Here is a 26663-nt window from a genome sequence, read left to right as displayed (position 1 = left end):
TAGGTTACATAGTGAAAAGAAATGTCTCTTCCGTTCCCATTCTTTGTTTTCTCTTGTTGTTGGACTGAGCAAAGTGTCCCCCAGTGAAATAGGAGGGCTTGACCCAGTGGCCCAAATGGACTGTGGGGCTCTAAAATACTGAGGAGAATATCCACATTGGGCAAGCCTGATGACAGGCTTCACAACACAAGAGGAATGAGGAGGAACCTTCACAAAATGTAGAATCTGGCAAGGTGCTGAAACCCATATGCAGATAAGAAGGTATGTAGCAAGAAACCTAGGTTTGAGGAATCACCACTGAAGAGCAGTGAGAATAGCATCCACGGGGGAGAAAGGCAAGGTACACATTTTTGAAATCTTGCTAGAGTCCTTTTCTAAAATGAATAGAGCTAACTTGAGTTTCCAAGAGGATATTGAAGAAACAATGGCATGTAATCTGAAGCAAGGTTATGAAAGATATTGAGGCTTTTGTCTCATTATCTTGGACTACTTCCTCTAGGGCAAGCCAACTTCAGTATTATTAGGACACTTGAAAAGGTCAATTGAGAGGGACTAAAGTTTCATGCCAACAGTGGTATTTGCCAACACTCATGTGCGGGAGGCATGTTGGAAATGGATCCATAGGCCCAGTCAAGACTCTGGCAGACTATATCCCTAGACAACATCTTGACAAATCCTGACCAAGAACATCCAAACAAGCTATTACCAAAATTCCAAGTGTATAGAAACTCTCTGAGCTAATAAACTTTTGTCGTTTTAAGTTGCTAAGTATTGAAGTAGTTCATTACATATTTTTCAAATACACTGAAAACTTTAAAGAGAAAGGGGATAATTAAAATTATATGAAATTTTAATCAGTTTCATTCAATGAAATAAAAATTCATACAATAATGATGTAGAATATTTTTCCTACTGTATTATACATTGGAATGTTTGGAAGTAAATAGATACTTTTATGCATTACTAATGGGAACATAAACTATAAAACCCTTTGGAGAAAAATGTTTTAATGCAGGTATAATGATTTGTGATTTGAGTATGAGTTTAAGTCATGAGTTAAACTTTTTCCCTCCAACTCAAAATGACAATTGAAAAGAATAAGGGAACTAGCTAACTTCATTCTGTAGCAAAGAATGAAATAAAATTAAAATATGGAAAAGAAAATCTTCAAAAACAGTAATGAAGTTCACTCCCATAAGGTAGGAACTAAGGCTACAGCTCCCTCCTTGCTTCGTGTGGCAGCTGAACCTTTAATGTAGCAAATTTAGACTCCACCAATTCCTAACTCTCTCTTTTCCTTTTATATGAACACCCTTGATTATAGATTCTGACAGTCTTGGAGTCAATATATTTAGACTCCATTTCTGAGCACAATGCTTTTTTGCCCTTCTTAACAAACAGACCAAGAGATAAGAACAGGGCCAATCTCAGAAGTAAAGCAAATAGTTTCCTGTTGAATTTACTTCAAGAAATAGTATGAAACTTCTTGGTGATTTTTGAATCCTTAACATATTCTAGCAATCAAAGAAATAAAATTGAAGCTATAATATCTTGGCCTTTCAAATGGTCCAATAATTTTAGCTGCTATTGTCCTTTATTAGTCAGGATGAGGGAAATTGAAACTCTTAGGCAATGCTAATTAGAGAATAAATTGATGTGTTCATTCTGAAGGGAAGATTAAAATATGTAGTAAAAATTAGTTTTCCTGATGCAATAATTACGCTATTAAGAATTTATCATTATAACATAATCAGTGAGACATACTAAGATGTACATGAAAGATGTTTATAGCAAATTACTTAAGATAGAAAAAATAATCTAAATGTCTAACAAAATCTGTAAATGAATAATAGTATGGGAATGTCATATAGATCATTTTCATTTGATTAAAGTGAAAAGTAACTTAAAAATAAGAAGATAGCTCATAAGTCTCAATTTCAAATAAGAAGAAAAATAATTCAAATTAAAGTAGATAATTATTATTATTTCAACTCAGCTAAATCAAGATTCTCTTTCTCCTCATTCTCTGTTTTTCTCTTCCAAGACAATCTATATTCCCAAGAACTTTTTAAATATTCCTAATTCAGTAGATAAGAATGCGTTTGACATACTATCCTCCATCCTACCAACTTGCCTGGCCTGGTTTTAGTATGTGCTGACATCCATGCATCCATTACATCTATTGCTCATGCCATGACCCATCAAGGCTTCTGATCTGAAAGTGTTTGTGCTCTCAGTCTGATTAGTCACAATTCCAGTGTTCTACATGTTGGCTGACTCTCTTAGCATATTCTAATCCCTTTCCAACCCATGACCAGGGGTCCTCTTCTGTTTTCCCTATATCATGCAAGGGTGCTCAAGACTTTCTACATAAATACTTCTCTTAGAATAGTTCATACAGTGCTTAGGTACTTGATTGTGTGTGAAAACTTTCGTAACCCTTCAGTCTCTACAATTTGACCCTGGAAAACCTTTGGTTCAAGGCTCTACTATCATTACTTCTAGACTTTTAACATTGGAAGAGAGCAGTGACAATGCTGTTTTTTACTACTATAATGCACTCCAATGTTCCATCTCCTGCCAATTGGTTGTGGTATATCATCTTGGAATGGATAGAGCTCTCAGGAGAATTATTCTGTAGTTCATGTTATAAACTCATACTTTATGTCGTCCAGTCTGTGGCCTCTTGAAACCTAGGAATCTTATTTTGTCTTACTGAAGCCTAGTACTTGCATATAAAAGCTTTGTTCTCAAGATTATAACACATTTCAAAATCCATTTTGCGCTTCAGTTAACATGGTATTTTTTGGCTGTATATAAGTTTATGTTCAGGGCAGAGGGTATTAAAAGCTAACTCTGCTATCTACATGGTGGAGTAGGAGATTTGTGATAAGAAAAAATGTGGCAGGCAAAATATTTTATTTATGCAAACACACAAAAAGAGCACAAAAGAAAATATGCTAAAATATTTACTGTATTTATTCTGTAATAAATATGCTACTTGTGTGATCATACTTAGAATACCTAGTTCTTTGTACAGGCTCTTTCTCGCCCCACCTCCATCACTTGAATCTATGTCCAGGTGAAAAATAAAAATGTCTAATTTTCCTCAGTAGTAACACATGTTGCATGTACTAGAAAATTGTTATCCATACAACAAAATAAACTACCCAACTTATAGTTCATGGTTAGCTTTAGACCTGGACTCTTCTCTATGTACTTCTTATCAGGAACTTAATTTCCACCCAAGAATTTTCCTGTTAACCTTTTACTTTTCTCATAGTCTTATTTTTTAGAATCAAATAGAATACCCAATTTTTCCATAATTCTTAGTATTTTATGCAACCAAGATCCACCATGAAAAGAATCTATAGGCTATAAAAATTCCTATCCCCTAGTTTAACAGAGCCAAGACATAAAAACATTCAGGAAGAAATTCAATACCTCTTTCTTTGAAGTATGTTTTTGTTTCTTTTAAAATACTCTATTTCCCCCAGGTCCCTAGAGTCTCTTGGACAATACCCAAGAGAGAATTTTTAAGTAACCAGTGTTTCTTATTTGCTGACTGCTGTTGGAGTTTTCCTCTTTAAATTCAAGATGGCTTAGAACAACATTCTTCAAGACAACAGGGAATTTGCTTTATTTGAAAGGAGAATATCGGATTTTAGTGTATGATTCTGATGGAAAAAAAAAGGAAAACTCTAATATATACTGAAAATAGCATGTTCAGATCTGTTACACTGTAGTAGAATGATGTATGTTCCCACTAAGGTTGACTGCCTTAGCTTTTTCTCTCTAAAATAATATAGTTTGAGAAAATCAGATGAATAAAATAAATACTTTCAAATTATTTTACGGAACATTTGTTGTAAAATTTTAAGTGGGACATAGTAGGTCAAACATTGTGTAATATTTGTCTGTTTGTTATATTACAAATATAACTTATTTACCAAAGAATTTCCTGGAAGGTATTTATTTTGCCTTATTTCTACTCATTAAAAATGTTATTGTTAAGGAAGTGTTGGCAAATGAAAGGAAAAGGATTTCTGAAGATGCCAGTGATGTCTTTTTGAATGATATTATTCTACCTCTCATGAAAATTTAGTGAACACTATAACCAGAGAAGCATGATAATATTTGAGTTGGTTTTGCAAAAGCTGATTTCTGGTAACTGCCAAGATTGTTTATGTTACACAGACTCCTATTCTTCTTCCTTTTTAAAAATGAACAATGAAGCTCTTTATTGTCCCCATTCCATGTTTTACAGCTGAGTCACATTTTTTATTTACAACACACCTGCCTCTCCCTTCACACATCTCTAAAGCAAAAATTGGGGAATATGAAAGTCCAATTTTAAATTCAATCAGCACACAAGCCATTTGCTGCAAAGGATTCCGTTTTAGCCACAGTCTCTGCCTACATACCCCATGTGGGAGAGAAAAAAAAATACTTTCTTCTCAAGAGCGAGCATGTACACAGGATAGCTAAAATTCAATTAAGTCTGTCAAGGTGTAGGATTATTGGCAGTAGTCATTATCCTAGTCTTTGGGTTTAACCCCTTCAGATCCTTCTCTGTGTTCCCAAGAATGCTGATGGCCAATATTTTATCTTCCTGGAGCTCCAAATTTTAGACATCAAGATGCATTACAGAAGAGAATTTTACACATTTGTAAATACTCAAATTTTCAGCATGGCTCTTGGAAGTGAAAGTGTACTTTGAGATTTACAGGAAAATATAATTTTATGGTGATCTTTGGAAAGAACAGGACAGAACGGGGTTCTCAGCAAACATAGCAATCATTTCCTAAAGGAGTAGTGGCAGTTGTTTAGGTATATGAATATTTCTAAAATTAGTTTAGAGTTGATTTCTCAAGTTTTTCAATATTCTAAATTTCAGCCTAATGCAAATGTGTTATATAGGAGTCACAGTCTAAATTGGCTTTTCAAGTGGATACAGCTTTGGAGGCCTATTGTTGGCACATAAATGACACCCTATCTTCTATTCAAAATCAGAAGGCAGGGTTTCCTTACTAAGAAAGCACCTGATGAGAGAAATTCTACAACATGTGCTGAAATGACACTCATTATGCTTCCTTTCCACATGTGGGGGACTTTAATTGCTATGGAAATGGTATTTACCATTGCTTTTTAGCTTGAGAAAAACTTGGTCTAGTCCTTACCTCAATCTCCAAACCATTTCTGCACCTGCCTCTGTGATCCCAGATACTTCTGAAGTTGTTCAGAGAGCAGCTCAATAGAATGCAACTTGGGATAAAAAAAAGTCATTCCTCTTTTAGGGACCTAGCTGGGGTCATGATTTAAATTTAAAGGAATATCAAATCAAATACTGTCTGTGAAACATGTTTTTGATATTCTAATACTCAGTGTAAATCTAGAAAGTTGTTTAGTTGAGTTGAATAATTCCAAAGGGGAAAAAAATTTCACCGGGTTATATTTAAGATAGGAAAGCATTGGGATAAATTTTTTGTACATGATAGCAAAATAATTTGTATTCATCTTAATGAATAGTTGTAGAGCTGTGGACATTTTCATTAGTCATATAATTTTATAAGCTAACAAAATTAGCCATTCACTATCTGCAATTTAACAATGAATTAGGTTATATTAAATTAACAGTTGATCTCCACAAAAACTGTAATAAAAGAGCAACTTGTAATAGAAAACAGAAACAAAAAGTGATATCAATTAGGGTAACTACACCAGAACAGAACCCAGTCCAATCAGACTAACTATAAATTTGAATTTAAGTACTAAATTATATATACATTTATATTATATACACATACATGCATGCACATGTAATTATGTACACACATGCACATACTCACATATATCTCAATAATTGTTGAATGACTTTTATATGTGTGCATTATAAATGAGAACCTATTTAAGAAGGACATTAAATTATTAATGTATTCATTAATATTCTTAAAGGTGACTGATACCTTTAATTGTTAAATGTTGTGTTGTGCAGTCATAGAGGATTCTTTTATTGTGCAGATTTTTTCCATATTCAGAAAATGATTACTTGAACAAATGCAGTTAATAATATGAAATAAGGATCTTTAAACATCTGGAAATATTTTTAACAGGGCTTTATTATAGGTATAAGAAATTAATTCAGATTGAGATAAACATGCCAATATTACCATCTATACATGCTTTCCTTTGCCAATTAATTCAAAGCCATAATTCATTTCTTAAAATTCCATGAGGATTTATTTTATATCTTGATGCTCTGCTAGTTACAAGCTATAAATCTTCCTGACAAGGAACATATACTAAAGTATTTCTATAAAATAATTTGTCACAGTCTAGAATTTTGAATTTGAAAGATGAAATTTATAAACTTAGTGCTAAGACTTGATGGTCCACAGACTACTCACATTTTTTTCTTCACAATTATATGCTACACAGGCAAGTTTGCCATTAAATATTTGTGAAGACTCGTTAGTATTTTAGAATGATTGTTTAATCCTACATAGAAAATCTTTTCAAGTCCTGTAATTCTTTAAAGGAAGGTTTGCTTTTTTAAAAAAGTGACATTGCTTAGGCCAGGTTGCAAGTCATTAAAACTGGGCTCTAATTGAGTGCATTTGTTAAAGTTTTCTATTTAAAGTAATTGAGATATGGCCTTGCAAGCAGTGGGCCACATCAGCAGTGTCGTATTATAAATGGAACGAGGCTCATGACATGGTTGTTTTGGATAATTTGTGCAATTGTCTGTGAAGTACTGCCAGACAATTTCTGTGAGTGACTATTTTTATCTTTTCATTCACATAAGGCCCATTATAGACTATTAAGCTTGTTTCTGAAGATACACATCAATAATTTATACAGCATTACAGTCAAAACTGGCCCATCACTTGTTTTTAGCAATGCATACTTCTAGAAATTTAATTATTGAGTAAATTTACAAGTTGACATCAACAAAATATAAAAAACCCACAATCTCTGACCCAGAAGAACTGAAACCTCTTAATATGCGGAAAGGTTTAAAATATTGTTAGTTAACAAAAGACAGAAGACAAGTTATAATACCATATATCCCCCAAAAAAATCCACACTATTTTTTATCAAAAATATAGTTTTTACAGGTTCTTAATTTTGATATAATTGGACTTTCACTATGTTCTTATCTTTACTGCTGCTTTGTAAAGTCTCACATTTCTCTTCTTTCTCACTGCGATCTGCCCTGTTATGTTTTCAGTGAGAAGTAATTTTATATCAGGGCTCTAAAACCTCTTAACATGGTGTTTTATGATTTATGATCCACAAATCTGTAGAAATGCATTGTTTAGGGTGGCAATCGGCACCTCACATAAGGATGGCTCAGATTAACCTGCGAATACCAATGCTTTCTAAAGAGCTGGCTTCAAATCATTCTTGAAGCATCCACAGTAAATATTTTACTATTGATCTAACTGTGATTAAAGAGGTTACTATTATTGAACAGAGTAGTCAGCTGCCTAAAAGTTTGAATTCTCTCCAAAGTAATGAAGTGCCCTTGATTGCCTTAGACCAAGTCCATGTTTTAGGAATGGTCTTTCGATCAACAGTGAACAAATAATACACTTTTGGAGACAGAGCTATGGATAAATTGTCTTTTTTTTCGCTATGAATAATTTTGATTTGACAGAATGAACTTTTTGAAGGTTAATTGATAATCTCTGCAAGCCATGTAAGTATTTTTTGATCAGTTAGATGGAATTGTGCCTTCCAAGATGTTAGTTACATCAGACAGATTTCCTGAGTTACCTACAGAGACACAGAAGTCACCGAACAGGATTATTCGAGGGTAGAGAGCTGGAGACCTAACAATACCACAGAGGCTGTCATGGACCACAGCTTTCATCTCACCACAAGCATTCTTGTGTGAAATCTTAAAGCTGTGAGACTTGGTTCTTTTGGTTCACAGAGATTGAAGACAAAGTTTGTTTCTACCACACATGAGACTTTTATCGTGAATTTTGGGATCTAATAAATTGAAAACTTCAAAATAAATTCTAGGAACTACAGGATTGTTTGGGGGAAATATCCACTGACTTTAATCCAATTTATTCATCAGATAATTTATGTAGCTACCTACGTAAATATTTTCAACGCATTTTAATTGTATCAGTGATATTCCCCAGATGATTTTTTAAAGTTTTACATATTCAATAGTTAGCATCTACTGAGCCCAAAGTTGGTTATCAAAAGATAACTTCTTTTTCTTCAATTAGAAAAATTATTTATTTCCATTTAATGTGAAAGGAAAACCATTTGGAGGAGGGTAGGTATAAAACAAAAATTTTTACTACTTTTAAAGTTTTATTTTCCTTTAGGTGATAATTCAGTAAACAGGCATTTTGGTCTCTTAACTGTCTACATGATTATTTGAAAAAATTATACTAGTTAATTGTCATGTCAGGAAGTATGGAAAAAATTCAAATGAAAATTAGCCTATAAATAAGCTTGTATACTCTCAAAGGAAGCAATTACCACCCTGAACACATTTTCAGTGACTACTGGGGTGCACACAATCTTGATCAGTGTGTTGACAGATTCAGATTCATTACAGACTAACCTTTCTGAAAAAGTCCTCACCAGATTCTCTGGTGAATCATGTGTGCTAGGAAACTATTTGACTTTCTTATGCAGATAGTTACCCAGCATGTGACCCTAAAACAAATTGCCCCTTCTTCCAGAAGGGAAACTGCCCTGAAATAGATTGCCCATTTATTCACCCACTCTCTAAACTGATGAACGCTGATTGAAAATTCCAGGCCATGACTTTTTCCTGGAGCTGTCCTCTATCTTAATTTTAGCTGTCCAGAAAGAAGACAGGGCATCCAAGTTTTCCTATCCCCTTCTCTTCAGTCCCACAGAAACTGCTGTCATTGTGTTACTTTTTGCTGGCCAGGCAGGTATGAGGCATCCACTGAGGTGGATGTTAAAACAGCCACATGGGTCAGCAGGCAGATGGAGAAAAGGACTGGGCATAGCGAAACAGTGCATGTTTTTTAAAAAGACAGCAAACCACAGAGTCATGTATGTGCTACTGGGTGATCTGACACTGCAATAATGACAGTTGTTAGATAAACTTTAAAAGCTAGAGGGTCTTGTAAAATTATTTTGTGTAGCTCAGTACTTTCAGATAATCTTACAGGGTGCTTTCATAGATTATTTAAGTATTTTGACTAAAACTTTTTTTGAAGACCTGACAAAAATGTATAGTCATTTTATAATAAGGCAATCAGTCTCATTTTTATAAGAATAATCTAGTCAAATTGTGAGTTCCTTGTTGAAACATTGAGTGAAACGAATAGTAATCAGGAAGAGAGGAAGATATATAGAGTGAGAGAAAGATGGAAATACAAAGAAATACTGAAAAAAGTCACATATTCTGTCAGTAAATGTGATCTATCAGCTCTGATGCCAAAACAATCTTGAGAGGTTCCAGAAAGTACAATTCTTGGTTAAATTGGTGGTTAGACCACCAGCCCTTTAGAACACTGTAACTTATACTATTTCCCAACACCAGAATTGGAAATCTATCTTCCAGTACCTGGTCCTTTTCCAAATACTAAGGTATCCATCTGAAAAAATGTAATGCTTTCAGGAACGCAACTATTTGACCTCAATCACACCAACACCTTACAAACAAAGTCTATCCTTCGTTTTATATTGTTTGGCCAAAAGGTGGATTCAGTAATACTCTGTTGGACTTGGGTGACTAATGGGGTAGCTTTCATGCATAAATGGAGAAGCAATTAACTAGCATGTAATATCGAAAGCCCAAGAGACTGAACATCTAATGTGATTCAAGTTGCTGCATTTTCACTACTTCAAGGGAAAACATTGAAACCAAAATTATCACACTGAAACTCCTTCAGAGGTGGTATTTAGCAAATAAGATACATAAGTGTTTCCACTGAGAATGGTACAGTATAGAGGTTATAAAGCCAGTATTTGAGGCCTATATGAAGACATTTAGAAAGCACTTTTCCCACCTTGTTCCTGTATCAGTAAGGGTTTAACCAAGAAACAGAATGAGCAGGAGGTCAATAGTAAGGATTAATTGCAAGGAGCAATTAATTTAAATTAAAAAAGTTTAGGGGGCCAGGTAGAACTGTCTGCAAACCACCAGGAAAGGGAAATTAGAAACTCTCAGCCCAAGCTAAGGTTCTTCCCACAGGTGCAGTGTCTTCTTCACAGAATCGCCAGCTCTGCTTTTAAGCTCTCTTCCCTGATTGAATCAAGCCTAGCCAGACTATCTACAATAATCTTCCTTATTTAAAGTCAACTGATTATGGTCCTTAATCATATCTACAAAATTCAGCAATATCTTGATTAACATTTGATTAGATAGATGCGTACTGGACTGAATATTAACCAAGGTGACACATAAAACTAAGCACTATAGTCCCCTACCAAAAACTTTTTTTAAAGTTCACTACATTAGTTTTCTCCATTAATGATAAAGATCAAAGCCAACAATCGGGAGAGAAGATGCAGTCCCACCTCATGTGGTATCAGTGTGCTAGGTACCTAGCCAGAAGTAGGAAACAAACATAAAGTAAAAGAAGTTAGGGCTTAGTCAAGAAAGACTCAGAATCTGAAGAGGATTTACTGCATTTGATGAAGGGTAAAAATAATATTTTAATACTTTTGTAACTGTGACTTGTTCTTTGTGATTTTCATTTCTTTTAGTTTCCTTTTATTTCCTGTCCTTTGCATTCAAATAAACCCAGATTCACCCATTGCCTTGGGGAAGGCCTGCAAAATCCCAGATCTGTGAAAAGGCTAGAGTGAGAAGATCAGATGAATGTCTACTAGGAAAGTTTCTCTCATACCAACCCAGACTCCAAGACAGGTTAAAATTTACTTTGAGAATACTGAATAAAAGTACAGAAGAGAAAAAAAAAAAAGGAGAAAAACTGAAGGCTAAGAATTCTGTGGGACCATGGTTAACACCCAAATCTGGTCCACTAATTTATAGCTCAGGAAGGGGAGAAGTGATAAATAATTCACAGGAGCTGAAAGTAAAAGGATCTGTGTTTCTAATTCATCAGACCTATTGACACATCTGCATAGATGTATGAAAGAACAAGCAGAATCTTTCCCCAGCTGGCATGGAAGTATCAAAAAAAATCAAAATAAGAGGACTGAACAACACCACCATACATGGACTGAGATCACCCTTGGGCTGTGCAGATTTTACCATTCACTTGAGGAGACGTCATTTGTTAGATAAACAAATGGTGTTTATGAGAAATGCCCTCTTCTTGGGCACTGCTTTGGTGTGTGTTGCCCTGAGCTCACTTAACCTTAAAATTTGTTAGATCAGTGTCCTTCTATCAAGAGATGACACAGAAGATATATGGTTGATATATTCACCACTTCCTTCTATAACTTAATATGTTCACCACAGATTACCTTAATTTATGCCAAAGTTTGATATGGTGACTTCTAATTAGATGCCCAAATAACTTATTCTTTATTTCTGTAGTGTAAACATCACAAAATGTTTACATGTTATGGGAACAAATAAGATATGGCTATGTTAATGGGATCACAATAAGATAAATTCATGCTATGATTTTATTCCAGAGGAAGAAACATTTGTGGGAGGTCTCAGATTGTGTGCACTGTCAGCAAGATGCAGGTCTCAGAATCCTAAAGCCTGACAACCCATAGGCCTTGGATTTTGAACTGTAATTTGATGATATGCTACTGCCATACCTTACCTATTCATCTTCTAGCTGAATGCACTGACATATCTTAACAAGAATTGTTATATCCTGGTCCAAGTTTGCATCACTGAGAATTCACAACCAAGGAAACCCAATCTTGTTGAAACTCTTAGTTCCTTACCATTAATGGGAGATTTGGATTGCCTGTGGTTTGCAGCTGATGTGTAACCTCTGCCTCACTCAAGTATATTGTTAGTCCATAGCCCTGAGTGCAGAAATAATTGACACCCTGCTCCATCTCCTTCTGTATAAGACTTCAGGGCATAGTCATCCAGGTTATACAACTGCTGGGTGATTGCTTCAGATATTGCAAGCATATATTGAATCCTGCTCAAAAGCAAGAGCTTTCTGGAGGAGGAAAAGAAAATCTTGATATCAGAACTCAAGTTTCTGGTTGCATTACTGATCAGGACTACAAAAGGAAGACTGGATGTTGTAAAAGCAGGAGGAAAACCTATTTAAATCTGCTGGACGTAGACAAAGGGTAAAGTGGGACTAGCACATGATATTGTCACACACATTGAACAGTTTTTCATGCTCACAGTAGAAGACATATGATGTGTTTTTCTCTTGCATGAGTTGATGTATAAAGAGAAAGAGAAGATAGGCAGAAAATTGACCTTTTCAATTTGATCAGTTAATTTAAATGTTTCCCTCTTCAAATTTTCTCAAAATGATAGAAATATCTTGCCATGGATACAACATTATTTTATTAGTTCATCCTCTTCATATACATAACAAACCATACCAGCACATAATGATTTAAATTAAATTGTTATTCCTTGTTTCTGTAAGTTGACAAGGTTAGCTAGGTGATTCACACTGAGATTCCTCATGACAACAAATATTCAAGGTATTTGGATATCTCATTTGTGGCCTAAAACAGAGAAGGAAAGATGAAGCTGCCAATCTCTTGAATCATATATCTAGAAACAGAAATACTATCAGTAATGCAATGTCATTTTAGTTAAAATAGCCACAGAGTCTATCTATATTCAAAGGAAGAGAGCTCTGTGTTTTGATAGAAGGCAAATCCAAAAAAGTTTATTTTAATCCAGTATAGCTAACAGTGATTAACAAGTCAAACAATGGTTTCAATTGATTCAGTTTGTATTTAAAGAGTCAGTTTAGGATCTACTATGATTCTACTATGATTCTCATGACCTGAGAATTACATATGCAAATACTTTATGTATGATTTGTACATGATTAGAGCATTGTAAATTATGAGAGGGTGAATTCCCTTTTACATAATTCATCAGTAAGGTCATCTATGATGTATATTCAAAGAGTACAGATACAAGTAAACACTTTTTTGGGGGTGGGGGAGCAGGGGTGCATGGGGGAGAAATGACCCAAACAATGTATGCACATGTGAATAAATGAATAAATAAAAACAAGTAAACACTTTTGTGAGTGCAGTTATTATGCACATTATGTATTTTACATAATACAAACTAGATTTTTATCTACTTCAAGCAAATATTAGACAACTTTAAGCTCAATAATCTAAGAGGTTGTAAACAACTTAAACAATCTATATTAAGCAATAAGATTGAAGCAGTAATAGTCTCCCAACAAAGAGAAACTCAGGACTGGATGGACTCACTGCTGAATTCTACCAGATCTTTGAAGAAGAACTAATTCTAATATTGCTCAAATTATTCTATAAAATATAAAGTGAATGGATGATACCAAGCTCATTATATAAAGCCAATATTACCCTGATACCAGAGCCACATAAAATCACACACATAAAGAAAATTATGGAATGATTTCCTTGATGAACATAGATGTAAATATCTTCAAATACTTGCAAATCAAAGTCCACAACACATTAGAAAAATCATACAACATGGTGAAGGTGGTTTCATTATGGAGTTGCAAGAATGGCTCAACATGCACAAATCAATAATCATATACAATACATATGTAGAATCAAAACAAAAACTCACATGGTCATTTCAATAGATGCAGAAAAAGCCTTTGTCAAAATTCTACCCCTTCATTATAAAAGTCCTCAAGAAAGTAAGAAAGAAAGATCACATGGCAATAATAAAGAGTAAATTTGACAAACTTATAGACAATATTAAACCAAATGTGGAAAACTACAATCATTTCTTCTAAATTCAGGAATGAGATAAGTGTGCCTACTCTCTCCACATTTTTTTGGATACAATGTTTGAATTTTTAGCCAGAGAAATCAGTAAGAGATTGAAATAAAAGGGATACAGCCAGGAACAGAAGAAGTCAAATTATCTCTACTTGCAGGTGTTAGGATGGTACAATAGAAACACCCTAAACATTCTACCAGGAAAGTTTTAACTCTCATATACACTTTCAGCAAATAGCAAGATTAAAAAAGCAACATACAAAAAGGAATGGGCTGAGAAAGAAATCAAGAAAACAAATCCCATTCACAATAGTCTCAAAAAAATTACCTAGGAAAATTCCTACTCAAGGAGATGAAAGACCTTTTAAATAAAAACTGTAAAACACTGAAAAAGGCATTCGAAGATGGAAAATGGATGGACAGATCTAATATTATGAAAATGAATCACTGAAAATCACATGAAAATTCTAATAACATTCTTCACATGAATAGAAAAAAATGATCCTTAAATTCATCTGGACACCCAAAACAACCACAGCAATTCTGAGCAAAATGACCAATGTATGAGGTATCACAGTATCTAATTTCAAATTATACTACAGAGGCATGGTAACAAAAACAGCATGGTGCTGGCACAAAAAGAAGTACATAAGTCAATGAAATAGTATAAAGGACCCAAAAATAAAGCCATACAACTACAGCCATCTGATATTCAACAATGGTACCAAAAATATACATTGGAAAAGCGAATTGCTTCAAAAAAATGGTGCTGGGAGAACTGGGCATCTACATGTAGGGGACTGAAACTAGATTCTTACCTCTTACCCAGTACAAAAAGTTAATTCAAATCAGATCAAAGACCTTAGGATAAGACCTGAAACTCTAGGTAAACCTAGGGAAAACACTGCAAGACAGAGACAATGACTTTCTGAATACTATTCTAGTAGCTCAAAAAATAAAGGCAATAATTAACAAGGGGAATTGCATTAACAGCTTCTGTACATCAAAGGTAGCATCACCAAAGTAAAGAAGCATCCTACAGAATTGGAGAAAATTACTCATGTGACAAGGTATTAGTATCCAGAATATGTAAAGAACACAAAATATTAAATACCAAAAGATAAAATAATCCAATCAATAAATGGGCACAAGAAATGAAAAGATAGTTCTCAAATAAAGTACAAATAGCCAATAAATACTTGAAAAAAATACTTGGCATCCTTAGCCATCAAAGAAATGCAAATCAAACTCTATTGCTATTCTATTTCATCCCAGTCAGAAAACAAACAACAATTGTGGAGAGTGAGAATTATGTACTACTAACAGGAATCTAAATTACTCTAGCTACTATGGAAATCAACATGGACATTACTCAGAAAACTAAATATAGAACTACTATTTGATCCTACTGTACCACTGATTGGTATACATGAAAAGAATCAAAGTATGGAAGATTAATACCTGCATGCCCATATTTATTTCAGCACTGTTACCAAATCATCCTAGATGCCCATCAACAGATGAATGGGTAAAGAAAATGCTTTTATATGTACATGAGTATTATTCAGCCCCAAAGAAGAATGAAAGCCTTAGTTTGTAAGAAAATAGATGGATCTGGATATCATCATGCTAAGCAAAAGAAACTAGGCTTGGAAAGACAAATTATTATACATTATCTCATATTAGGAATCTAGACTTTTTTAAGGCATGAAAATAACAAGGGGATTATTTTAAGGGAGGAGATTATTTTAAGGGAGATCAGCAGGAGGGGGGACAGGGACAAGAGAGGATATGGGGGTAAATATGATCAAAGTACATTACATACAGGTATAAAGTGTCAAAATGAAATTCATTATTTTGTATGATTAATTGGAAAAGACAAACAACAACATAAAGAAATTTAATGATAGGTAGTTCTGAAGTGGTGGTAATGATATTACTGACACTGTAATTAGATTACTGTTGTAAATCTAATGCTCTATCCTTTGAACTAGTTGATTTTTCTTCCTTTGTTTTCTCACTTTGTAATCATGAAAGGGTGCTCACCACACCAGGCTTCCTTGTCTTAATGCTACATACCAGATCAGAAAGAAATAAATGGGCATAAGAAGATTTTTATGTATTAATAAAGATAAATTTCCTATGAAGCTTATAGTAGAGTTCCCATGAGATAACCAAGCAAATTTTCTAGCTAAAGGAAAAATCTTGAGCTACTTTAAAATGATGACTTAGTAGATTCAAAGCATAGCTCTGATAAATGTTCCTATACCTCTTTCAGTAGGACTCTCAATGGGGGTTGAGAATTTAAGATTTCTATGAGAAAAGGCTTAAATGTTCCAGTAGGATTCCATGCCTTTTACTCATTCAGATTATTATTATTGACTTCTGAGTGATTTATACATTATGAGATTTGATGCCTCTAACCTTCTGTCTTAACTTCAATTAGAATGCAGAAGGATCAGAGTGCCCTATTCACTCTCATCTTCTAGTTTTTCACCCATCAATATGGTCTGAGCATCAGTTGTGTACCAAAGACCTTACTCAGAGTATCTCTTCTTACAGAGTAGTTGATCAAATCAAGTCTGAAGAATGTACAAAAGCATTTCAAGGGAGAAAAGGATCAATATTCTTTTTAACAGGTTGAAATATCAAAGTAAAAAGTCAACCTAGAAGTTTAAGAATGCTAAGCAAATGCTCATGTGAGTATTCAGTGACTAGGAAACATTGGGAGAGCAAACAAAGGTTTATTTTGTTTTCAGGATTTTTGTTGTTGTTAGAGACAGGTGTTACTCTGTAGTCCAGGCTGGCCTTGAATTTGTTATCCTCTTACCTCAGTCACCTTAGTTAGTGCTGGGATTACCAGCATGTAACACCGTGCCTACATGCAAACATAAAACCTATGTGGCACATAGGTTTCCTTAGGTGTTGAGAGGAAACCTGAATCCAGAATTTACTTTCAAAAATGCAAGTAAAACTATTGGAGCACAAAATGGTAGTGAGGTGATTCAGTAAAAAAGAAAAATTCAAAGCCCAGCCTCTACTGTTTAGAAATTACTAAAGTAATATATTCATTTTTAATAATTGATAGAGAAAAATATGTATGCAGGAGTATTTTAACAAAAATATCAAAATTAATTTCAACTAAGTAAAATGTCCATTAAGAAACATTTTTAAATGAGTAAAACCAGTTTACAGAAAATACTTAAAAACCAGTAAACTATTTCTCAAAAAATTGATTAAGTTGTGAGAGAAGGGAAATTTCACATCAGAAGATTAAACTCTTTGTTTCCTTCCTCCCTCTCCATACTTCTCTTTCTAAGAAGCATAGTCTTATTTCCATAAAACTTCAAGCAGTATAAAGGTTTTAACAAGGTAGACATTTGACAATAGTTAATGCAACCAAACTTCAACCCTAGAGATATTCCCAGATTTTCACTGCCAAGTTCTGAGCATCTGCATCTTTCTTTTATTTTGGGGTTTTAGGAAACTCTATGTGGGATCTGTTGACCAGGAGGCTGACAGAATGCTAAATTTGTTAAGAGAGCACAACACAGTTTTTCTTTCAAGTTCTATCTAACATACTTAATCCCCAATTCTCCTCCCTGAAGCCATGTGCAGCAAAAGAGGTTAATAATTAATTGTCTGCACATCTCTAGATACATGATACCTTAGAAACCCCAAAATAGTTTCACAAGCACTTGGTAAAGATTAGCAGACATCCTAGATAGCCTAAGAAGGAAATGCAATATGAAGGGCTAACTTCAGACACCACAGGGTTGGGTTTAACCAGCCTCAAAAGTCCTGATGATGACATTCTGAACAGTTAAAAACTAATCATGATCTTGGAAAGGAGAATGATCTTAAATGGACCATACATGTTTCAACTTGAGAGAAAGAAAGGGAAGGGAATGAGGAACACACTGAACACTTGTGATACATTATCATTGCTAAATTGGCTTCTTTAGGGTAAATTCTTTGCCAATGTTAAAAAGCCTGATAATAAACATATCTTCAATGCCTTATCTTTAAACAAGTTTAATAAATGCATAATTCAATTCAAGCTAAATTATACACAAGAAATTATTTTAGTCTACAAATGAAATTTTATGGAGACATAAATGACAAGTAGTGAAATATAAAATATATATTTAAAAAACACTTTTACCAATTTAACCAAAAAATTGAAAGTAATTTAATCATTTAGTATATAGATTTATGTAAAGCTTTAAATGTCCCTTAAAGTAGCATATTCAGTTTATATGGCTTGTGAAACGATCTGAAAAATGTTATTCACAAGTATTAGCAGCTGTTTTTGTAGAAGAAAGATGCTGGAAAGCAAAACAAAACCATTAATCAAATCATTTATTTATTCTAAAATATTACACCTGGATTTGCTGATTTATGCATTTGGTCAAATTATATGAAATTTTAAAGATATTAAAACCAACAAAGTGACTGTTTATTGTGATTACTTGGTAGTTTTAAAATTTTTCTGGTGAATGGAAAGTTCAGGAATGACACCCAAGGTCCCAACCTAAAGAAAAGAAAAAAGTGAGAGACCTGGACTTCTAAGTACTTGACCAATATTAAATGGATTTATATTATAAAATGCATGTAGAATGTTCTTAATAAAGGATAATTCTATTTAAGTAGCTTTGCTTTAACTCTGCTTTTAGGCATCAGGAATGCTAAAAATAGGACTGGTACAAATAATATTTTTGATATGTCCAAACAAGATAATCAAGTTTCTAAACATTTAGTATGCAACATTCTATATATTATTGTATAATCATCATGTTTTTTCTCATGAAAGATTAAAATATGTTATTGAAATGGTAATGATACATAATACATATTTAAGTGGTTAATAATTTACATCTTGTTAATTATTTTGACTGATTTGGGGTAAAGATTGTTACAACACATAAGCAGACCATCTGTTGCTGTTAGAATTATTAATAAATACTCCCTGAACTAAATATTTTAATTAAAAATAAAATGCCGCATGCATTAAGGCCTATCTTAAGTGGCAAGCTCCGAAAGGAATTGATAGTATATCTAGCTGCCAATCTCTAAATAGTTTGAAAACATTACAAACTTTTATTCATGAGGAACTGCCTGGATCTGGATGATTAGGGAGCAATCTGTTGAGTTCTCTAATACCTTCTGCTATGGAGAATCCAGGGGTGTATGAATCAAAAAAAAATTGATTTTCTATACTGTTTTACAAAAGGATCAAGGGGTTACAGTACAAACTTTTCCACTTCATCTTGTGAACAATCATCTGACAAGACAGTCGCCTTGAAGACTATGAACTTGATGGTGAAAAACAAGTCTCTGTAGTCAGGCAGCCAAGGTTTGAATCCTACCTTCTTATTCTCTAGCTGTGTGATACTGAGAAATTTACTCAATCTTTCTGTGCCTTAATGTTCTCATCAGTACCTCCTTCATATGGGTATTCTGAGAATTAACACTTAATAGATATAAAGGACCTGGGAAAATGCTTAATACATAGTTAAGTGCTTAATTAATGTTGGTTTTTTGAATTATTACTTCAGTTTGCTGTCATTACACACAGTTCTTTTGCAACGTTTCTTTGAAGATTGTCTTTGAAAGATGAGTCACCTTCACATTTTGTTGGGAATGTTAGATTTTCATTTTTTGAAGTTTGAACTGATTTTTTCCTTTAAAATAGAGTGTTGATTGGAGAAAAGAGAATGAGGAAAGTAGAAAAACTTGGTTAGTATCATTTTTGCAAAAGATAGATGACAAGAAAATGTGTGTGTGTTATTTCTAAATTTTTACTTTAAAATGCTACATTAATGTATGTGCTCTAATCATCCTTAAAACACAATTTTAGTAAACAACTGATAAGGAAAAGCAGAAAGAGTGAAAGAGAAAGAATAGGAGGGAAGGAAAAAAGGTTTATAGCAATAAAGAAGAGAAACTCAAGAAAAGAATAAACAGAGACAAAAAGTGTCAAGAAGTATAGAATTCTGAATAAAATCTCTAAAAAGAAAAAATAATCCCTTCTTTTAAATGCCAGACTTTCAAGACTGAAGGTTTAGATTGCACCCTTGATAGAACTGTTAACATGCTGAACTTTGACCTCCAGCACACTGTAGCCAGTCCCTGCTCATGGTTAAAGACTCTAATGCAAAGTGGTGGTCTTTTTTCCACTCTGTGCATTTGCATGCCAAAAAACAACCATGCTTGGGCACTTATTAAACTTGAGCCATTCAAGCACTAACTTGAGGGAGCAATTCCCATGGCATATGGGGGCACAAAGACCCCACCCAGTGAAGGGTTAGCCTTCTTTGTTACATCAGTCAAGTCCTTAAAACTGCACAGGGCACATTCAGCTACAGTGACTTATTAGATCACCAGAGCTGCTCTTCAGTCACTATTGTGAACCCACTTTTTTAGATTAGAAAACTGAGCCTCAGGGGCTTAAATGGTTTTCATCAGGTTACAGAGCCAGAGTGTCAAGAGTCAACATGGAATTCAAAGCTTTTTATTGTCAACCTCATTGGTTTCCAAACAGTGAGATTCAGAGCCTGAGGGTTCCTTTCCAAGCCTAAAGGAGTAGCATAGAGGCAAGGCAAAACCTGAATAGCCCACTTCTGGCCCCTTCCACCCTTACCCTTTTCCTGCTTCCACACACAGCTGTAATGATAGCTTAGCCAGCAGAGGTCCAAATGAGATTTGTTTTAATAAAATTATTCTATCGTTAAGATTTTTTTTTCAAAATTATTCAGGAAATGCCTTCATTTTCAATAGTTCCTTTAAGATACATTCAATCTTTAGGTTATACATGCCTAGTTCATTCCCAACTTTCATGCTATACAAAAATTCACATTGAAATCTGTCTATATTCCCTGTGTTAAATGACATGAGCTGATTTGTTCTGTTATAGAATATCCACCAAAAGAGGGGAGTTTGGTGTAGATCTGTGCTGCTCAAAGTCTGATTGTTTATTGGGTCTAAGACAGGAATTTGATGTCAGAATACAAATCTACACATTTCTTACTTCATGTGGAAAAATTCTGGGTGCAAAGTAAAAATAAAAACAAAAGTTAGCTGAACTAAACAGGGAGCTAAGTTGATATATAATCTAGCACAGCTCTTGATGTGGCCACTTCTGCACATAGTTTGTTAAGGATGGTTTGAATAGCATTGTTCTATATGTCAGGTACAGTGACCTTGGTAACTTGCATCCCACCCCATAGTTATGGTCAGAACTTGCTCAGCTGTCAGGCTGTCTGGCTATTCCTTATATGCTTCTTTTGCCTGCTCAATGACCTGACTACTAAATGGTGAACTATTTATCACTCTGTTCTCAGACAGAAACCCTATCATTGAGTGGGTGCTCTCTCCTCATCCTGGGTGAATTTTATGTACATTGGATTTCATAAAACTTTTTAGATATACATTTTTTCTTTCATTTCTGACATCTATTCTTACCTTCAGACTATTTTTAAACACCCACTAGCCATTTTTATCAGATTTTACTTCAAGTACCCCAAATGTAATATTTCTAATGAAATAATATCTACCCTCATACTCCCTCTTCAACTATATTTGCTAAGAATTTGTGCTATTAAACTATAAAAAAAGAAAATACCTGACAATTTTTAAAGAAGACAAAAGAGAAATGGAAAGGAGAGGATGGAAGAAAAAAACATTTGGGCTATAATTGGCCATCTATGGTACTGGCAGTGTAGTGCACTTAAAACATGGACTATCAACAGGAGATAAGATCTGTCTCCAACGGGTATATGGATGTTGTTGAGTATAAGAAAGAGATTGCCCACTGTATATAGCCTAAGTATGTGCTGCCTCCACTATTATCATCCATCAGGCATTCACTCAGAGTTCTAATCCACAAACTAGTTAAACCCAAACTATTCTCTAACTACCCATGTCTAATCCAGGAATAAAGCCTGTTTTTACCTATGAACTATGTAGAACATCTAGTCTCTCCTTCCCATTCCAATTACTGCTTTTGTCCTACCTTATTTACATTATTACCACTTATTCCAATTGATTTTCCTGCCTTAAATCTTCTTCCATTCCATATATTGTTTCAATTAAAATTCTAATTTTTTATACAGAATAATATCTAAGCTTCTGAGATTAGTTCTACATTCTTCTGTTGTGTATTCTGTTCAATCCACTTAAAATATCTAAAGAAGAGAAAGCTACTTCAGAATATCTACCAGACCCAGTCTTCCAAGGAATTTCTACTGATTCCACAGGGCCTTACAAACATTTTTATCATCTTTTATCTAACCCAACCTTTTAACTCCTCTCCACACAATGCTACACTTCCTTCCTTGATGTGACTCTAGCTTCAATTGTTCACTTTTCCACCAAACCTTTTATTGATCCCACAGGAACACCAGTCACCCACAATATCTTGCCATTACATTCCTGAGTAACAGACCATTGATTTTCCTTGAGGAAAATCATTTCATAAGTAATTCTCTCAATTGGAAGGTGCTGATTACCACAGGTTGGTACTCATTCTAGAAGGGATAGATGAGAAAAGCACTGTTCTTGCTTCTAGATAGTACCAGCTATTAATCAGCCACTGAGATACTAAGACCAGTTACATTTGGTGATATCATTTTCTTCATCTTACAGGCTAATAATCCCTGTTCTCCCTTTCTGTCACTGAAGACCTTAATACAGGAGCACAAATTTCCCATCTACTCCATGTTCTGCAATGATCTTGAATTACTTCATTGTCCATAAGCAAGACTCAATCAGGATTGTAATCATCAACTACTTTTTCTTGTTTCAAGTGACCTTGACCTCAGTTCCTCTGAAATATCCCACTCCTGTAGTAATACTTTGCATAAGTCATTTGTGCACAGTTTGCATTCCAATAACTCCACTCTCCTTCCACATCTGCCCATCTTTTCTACTCTCACTCTTGAATTGTCATTGTACCTCTCTTGTTCTCATTGAGATTTCCAGGTTTTTTTGCCCCTCTATGTTATTCCAATCAGTTGTTTAATCATTCACTTCCTTGATTAGATATCTTTAAGTTCATTAAAATTATACATTCCTCATTTCTTTTAATTTTTCCCTCTTGTTCTGCATTATTATTCCAGAAAACTATAAATTGTATGAATGTCTCTCCATCTTAAAACTTCCATCCATGTCTCTGAGAACTGCCATTGGTCTTTTTCCAAATTTTAGCTCAGCTTACATGTCACAATCCCCACAAAACCCACAAATATTAGAAGTTTATTTTACCAAAATCATCTCAACTGTGATTGGTTATTTAGGTATTTGGCCCCTCTCTAGAAGTGTTAAAAATGAAAAGCATGCCTTAGTTACCATTTTTACTACTTGTGTTTATCAAACTGTAATTGTTGAAAACAAGTGAAGATGAGTAAAGCAGTGGAGTATATGTTTCACATTTACATGAAAAGCTCTGGTGTTGCGGCAATATTGTCAGAGGAGAAACCAAGCAACACTCGGAGGAGTGGAGAACTCAGATTTTAATTTTTACGCTAGCGGGCCCAGATGTGTACCAGTGTCTGAGCCCCGAACAAAGGATTCACAGGACATTTAAAAGGCAGTGCAGGGTATCAGGTTACAAGGAATGTGCTCTCCCATAAAGTAGGGCTAGTAGTGGGTTAGAGACCTAAGGTTTAGATAAGAGCAGCAGGGGAGGCCTGCTTTGGAAAGTTTATTTACAAGTGGAGACAAAGGAAGGCAGGAATGGGTGCTTATCTCTGCAGGGTGCCTTTCATCTTGGTCCCAAACTTTTGCATGGCTCTAATGGGCAATTCCTCACAGCTCTGTCCGAGGTTATAGCTTTTAATTGACAGTTTACCATGTTTTACAACCCTGTTTCAAGGCTATCTTCCTCTTCACTGGAAATTGTTATTTTCTGTATATTAAATTGGAATTTATAATTACTATCTTAGAACATATTATTTTTAATAAAGGAAGGCCATAATTCTCCTTGTTGAACAACCAAGCTACTTTTGTTTGAATAACAAGTTGGATTATTTAAAAGAAAGTGAACTTGATGCAAGAATAGGCCAAAAGCTGACCTAAATAACAGCTGCCTTATTCATAACCTTGACTTTATAATGCAAACAGAGAAAAAATTCTGATTTTATTAAGTGATATATGGTCAACTGGGTCTCCCTCACATACAGAACAAAAATGAATTCTACATAGTTTATACATCTAAACTTGATAAGTAAAATTAAAGCATTTATTATAGAATAAAATACAATATTTTTAAAGTCTTAAACAAGACATACATAAAAGCTAATTATGAAAGAAAAAATTAAATTGTACTATATTAAATTGAAGAATTTCTATTCATTGAAAAGAAAATATTAAGATGAAGGATAATCCAAAGAATGAGAGATGATATAAAGATAACCCTCCTTAAAAATGACTGAATATAGGAACAAACTTCAAAAAAGAGGCTAAGCAAATAGCCAATAAATATATGGGATGATATTTAACTTCATTGGTAATAAAGGCTACAAATGAACAGGAATAACAAAAAGTAAAGAGATAAAAATACCAAGCTTGCAATCTTGTGGAACAACTAGGATTCTAATACATCATTGGTGGAGTGATAATTGGCACAGCCATTTGGAAAACTGCTACTGCCTGTTAAAGTTAAACCCATGTAAATCCTATTATCCAACCACTCTACTGTGAGAATTGTGTCCTGGTTTTCACTAAAAGACATGAGGGTTGTGGGCATGGCCTGAGTGTTCAACTCCTCATACAGGTATAGTACTTCCAAAAGCCCCAATCTAAAACAATCTAAAGGACTAACAACAATAAAATAGATGAGTCATGTTATTTCCACAAATTGAAATATTATAGAGCAATAACAACAAATGCTGTGATAACATGCAACTATGTGCGTAAATATCAGAAGAATAGATTTGAGCAAAAGAAGCTACTCACAAGAGTACAGATAGCAGAACTGCAATTTCAGAGCAGCCCAAGAAAAAGTTAGAGAAACTTTATTTCAAAAACAAGCTTGCTAAAAGAGGTGAATATGGTTGATGTACTTTCCATACATGTGTGAATATGGAACATTGAAAACTGTTGGACTTATTTTAAGAAGAGGAGTGAGATAGGAGTGATAATAATGGAGGGAATGAACCAAACCAGAGAATAATATATGTATATGTGGAAATGTCACATTGAAACCCCTGTATAACTATCACATATTATTAATACAAATAAAGGGTAGGTAGTATTAAATGACTAAAGGTAATAAAAAGCTTTTATAACCTGGAATTCCAAGTTAAACACTAGCTAATAAAAATATTAGGTTTTAAAAAACAAACTGGGTATAGTGGTATATACTTGTAATTCCAGATACTTGGGAAGTGGAGGTAGGAAGAGCTCTCTCCAAGACCAACCCAGGAAAAAGCTTGACATCCTACTCAAAAATCAAATTAAAAAGTGAAGGGACTGAGACATGGTGAAAATGGTAAACTGGTTACTTAGCAAGCATGAGGCCTTGAGCTCAATCCCTAGTAACACACACATACACACGTGCATACACAAACACACACACACACACATAAATCCATGCTCTTTTATTTCATTTATATTAAATATACAAACAGGGAAATCTAACACTCATTGGCAAAAGTTAAAACAAGGGTTATTCTTGAGGGGAGCACACAAGTTAATCATAGGAAGGATTCTGATTATTGACTTCTGGGGTGCTAGATACACAGATGTGTTAAAAATTTCACCAAGGGTTAAGGCTCATGTAATTTATGTATATTATGGTTCAATCAAAAAGTTAATGTATTTGGTACCATGGTACATAAGGCATCTTTGCAACAATACATTAGAACACAAATCCATACATATGTGTGTGTGCATTTATTTTCCTATATATATATATATATATATATATATATATATATATATGAATAAGAGTCTAGGGTAGATAAAACAAAAGTGAAAAGTTCAGGAAGAGTAAACTCTTACAAATTGAACATGGAGGTCAACATGCTTAGGAACTCATAAAAATATAAACTATTCAAAATTGAGTCATAGGTATGATTCAACTCAACAGATTCTTTCAACTAGATTAACATTATTTGTATACAGACTTAAAAATTTTTTTATCAGTGTGTTCCAAGGTTCTTACACAATAGAATAAACACAGTTTTATAAATGACCATATTCCTTTGTCTGTATCATAACAGAATAAACTGTTCTGTGGTATACTGGATGATCATTTTGCAGTTCTTTTTTACTTATAATTATCTTTACACACAGGTTTTCTAGAATATTGTTGGTGCCATAAACAAAATTTGGATGTCAGAAACAACATCTTATTTTGAAAAGCATGTTTGCTTCCTAATTGAAAAATTATATTGCTTTTGGCACAAACTGAAAAGAAAAGTCATCAAATAAGGTGTAGGTAGTGTTAAATGACTAAAGATTATAAAAAGCTTTTATAACATGGAATCCCAAGTTACACACTAGCTAAGATACATTCAAAGAATGTGGCACTTTAGGGTAAAGTATGAGGAAATGGTACTATATTAAAGCAATTTATTTTTTTTTGTTGTTCTGCACTCATCTGTAATAAATGCAGCAAGACAATTGACTACAGGTGGCAGATGGTTATTTAATAGGTAGAAAAGTCAAAGCTAAACTATCCACTTCAACAAAATGCCTTTAGGAAAAAGAGAAGACCTATTATCATGGAGAATAACATTAAACTCATTAATAATTACCCTAAGAATATGCTTTAGTCACCACAAAAT

This window comes from Castor canadensis, chromosome 5 (assembly GCF_047511655.1).
Source record: "Castor canadensis chromosome 5, mCasCan1.hap1v2, whole genome shotgun sequence".
Classification (NCBI taxonomy): Eukaryota; Metazoa; Chordata; class Mammalia; order Rodentia; family Castoridae; genus Castor; species Castor canadensis.
The sequence above is the reverse complement of the archived record's forward strand: the minus strand, read 5'-3'. Positions refer to the sequence as shown.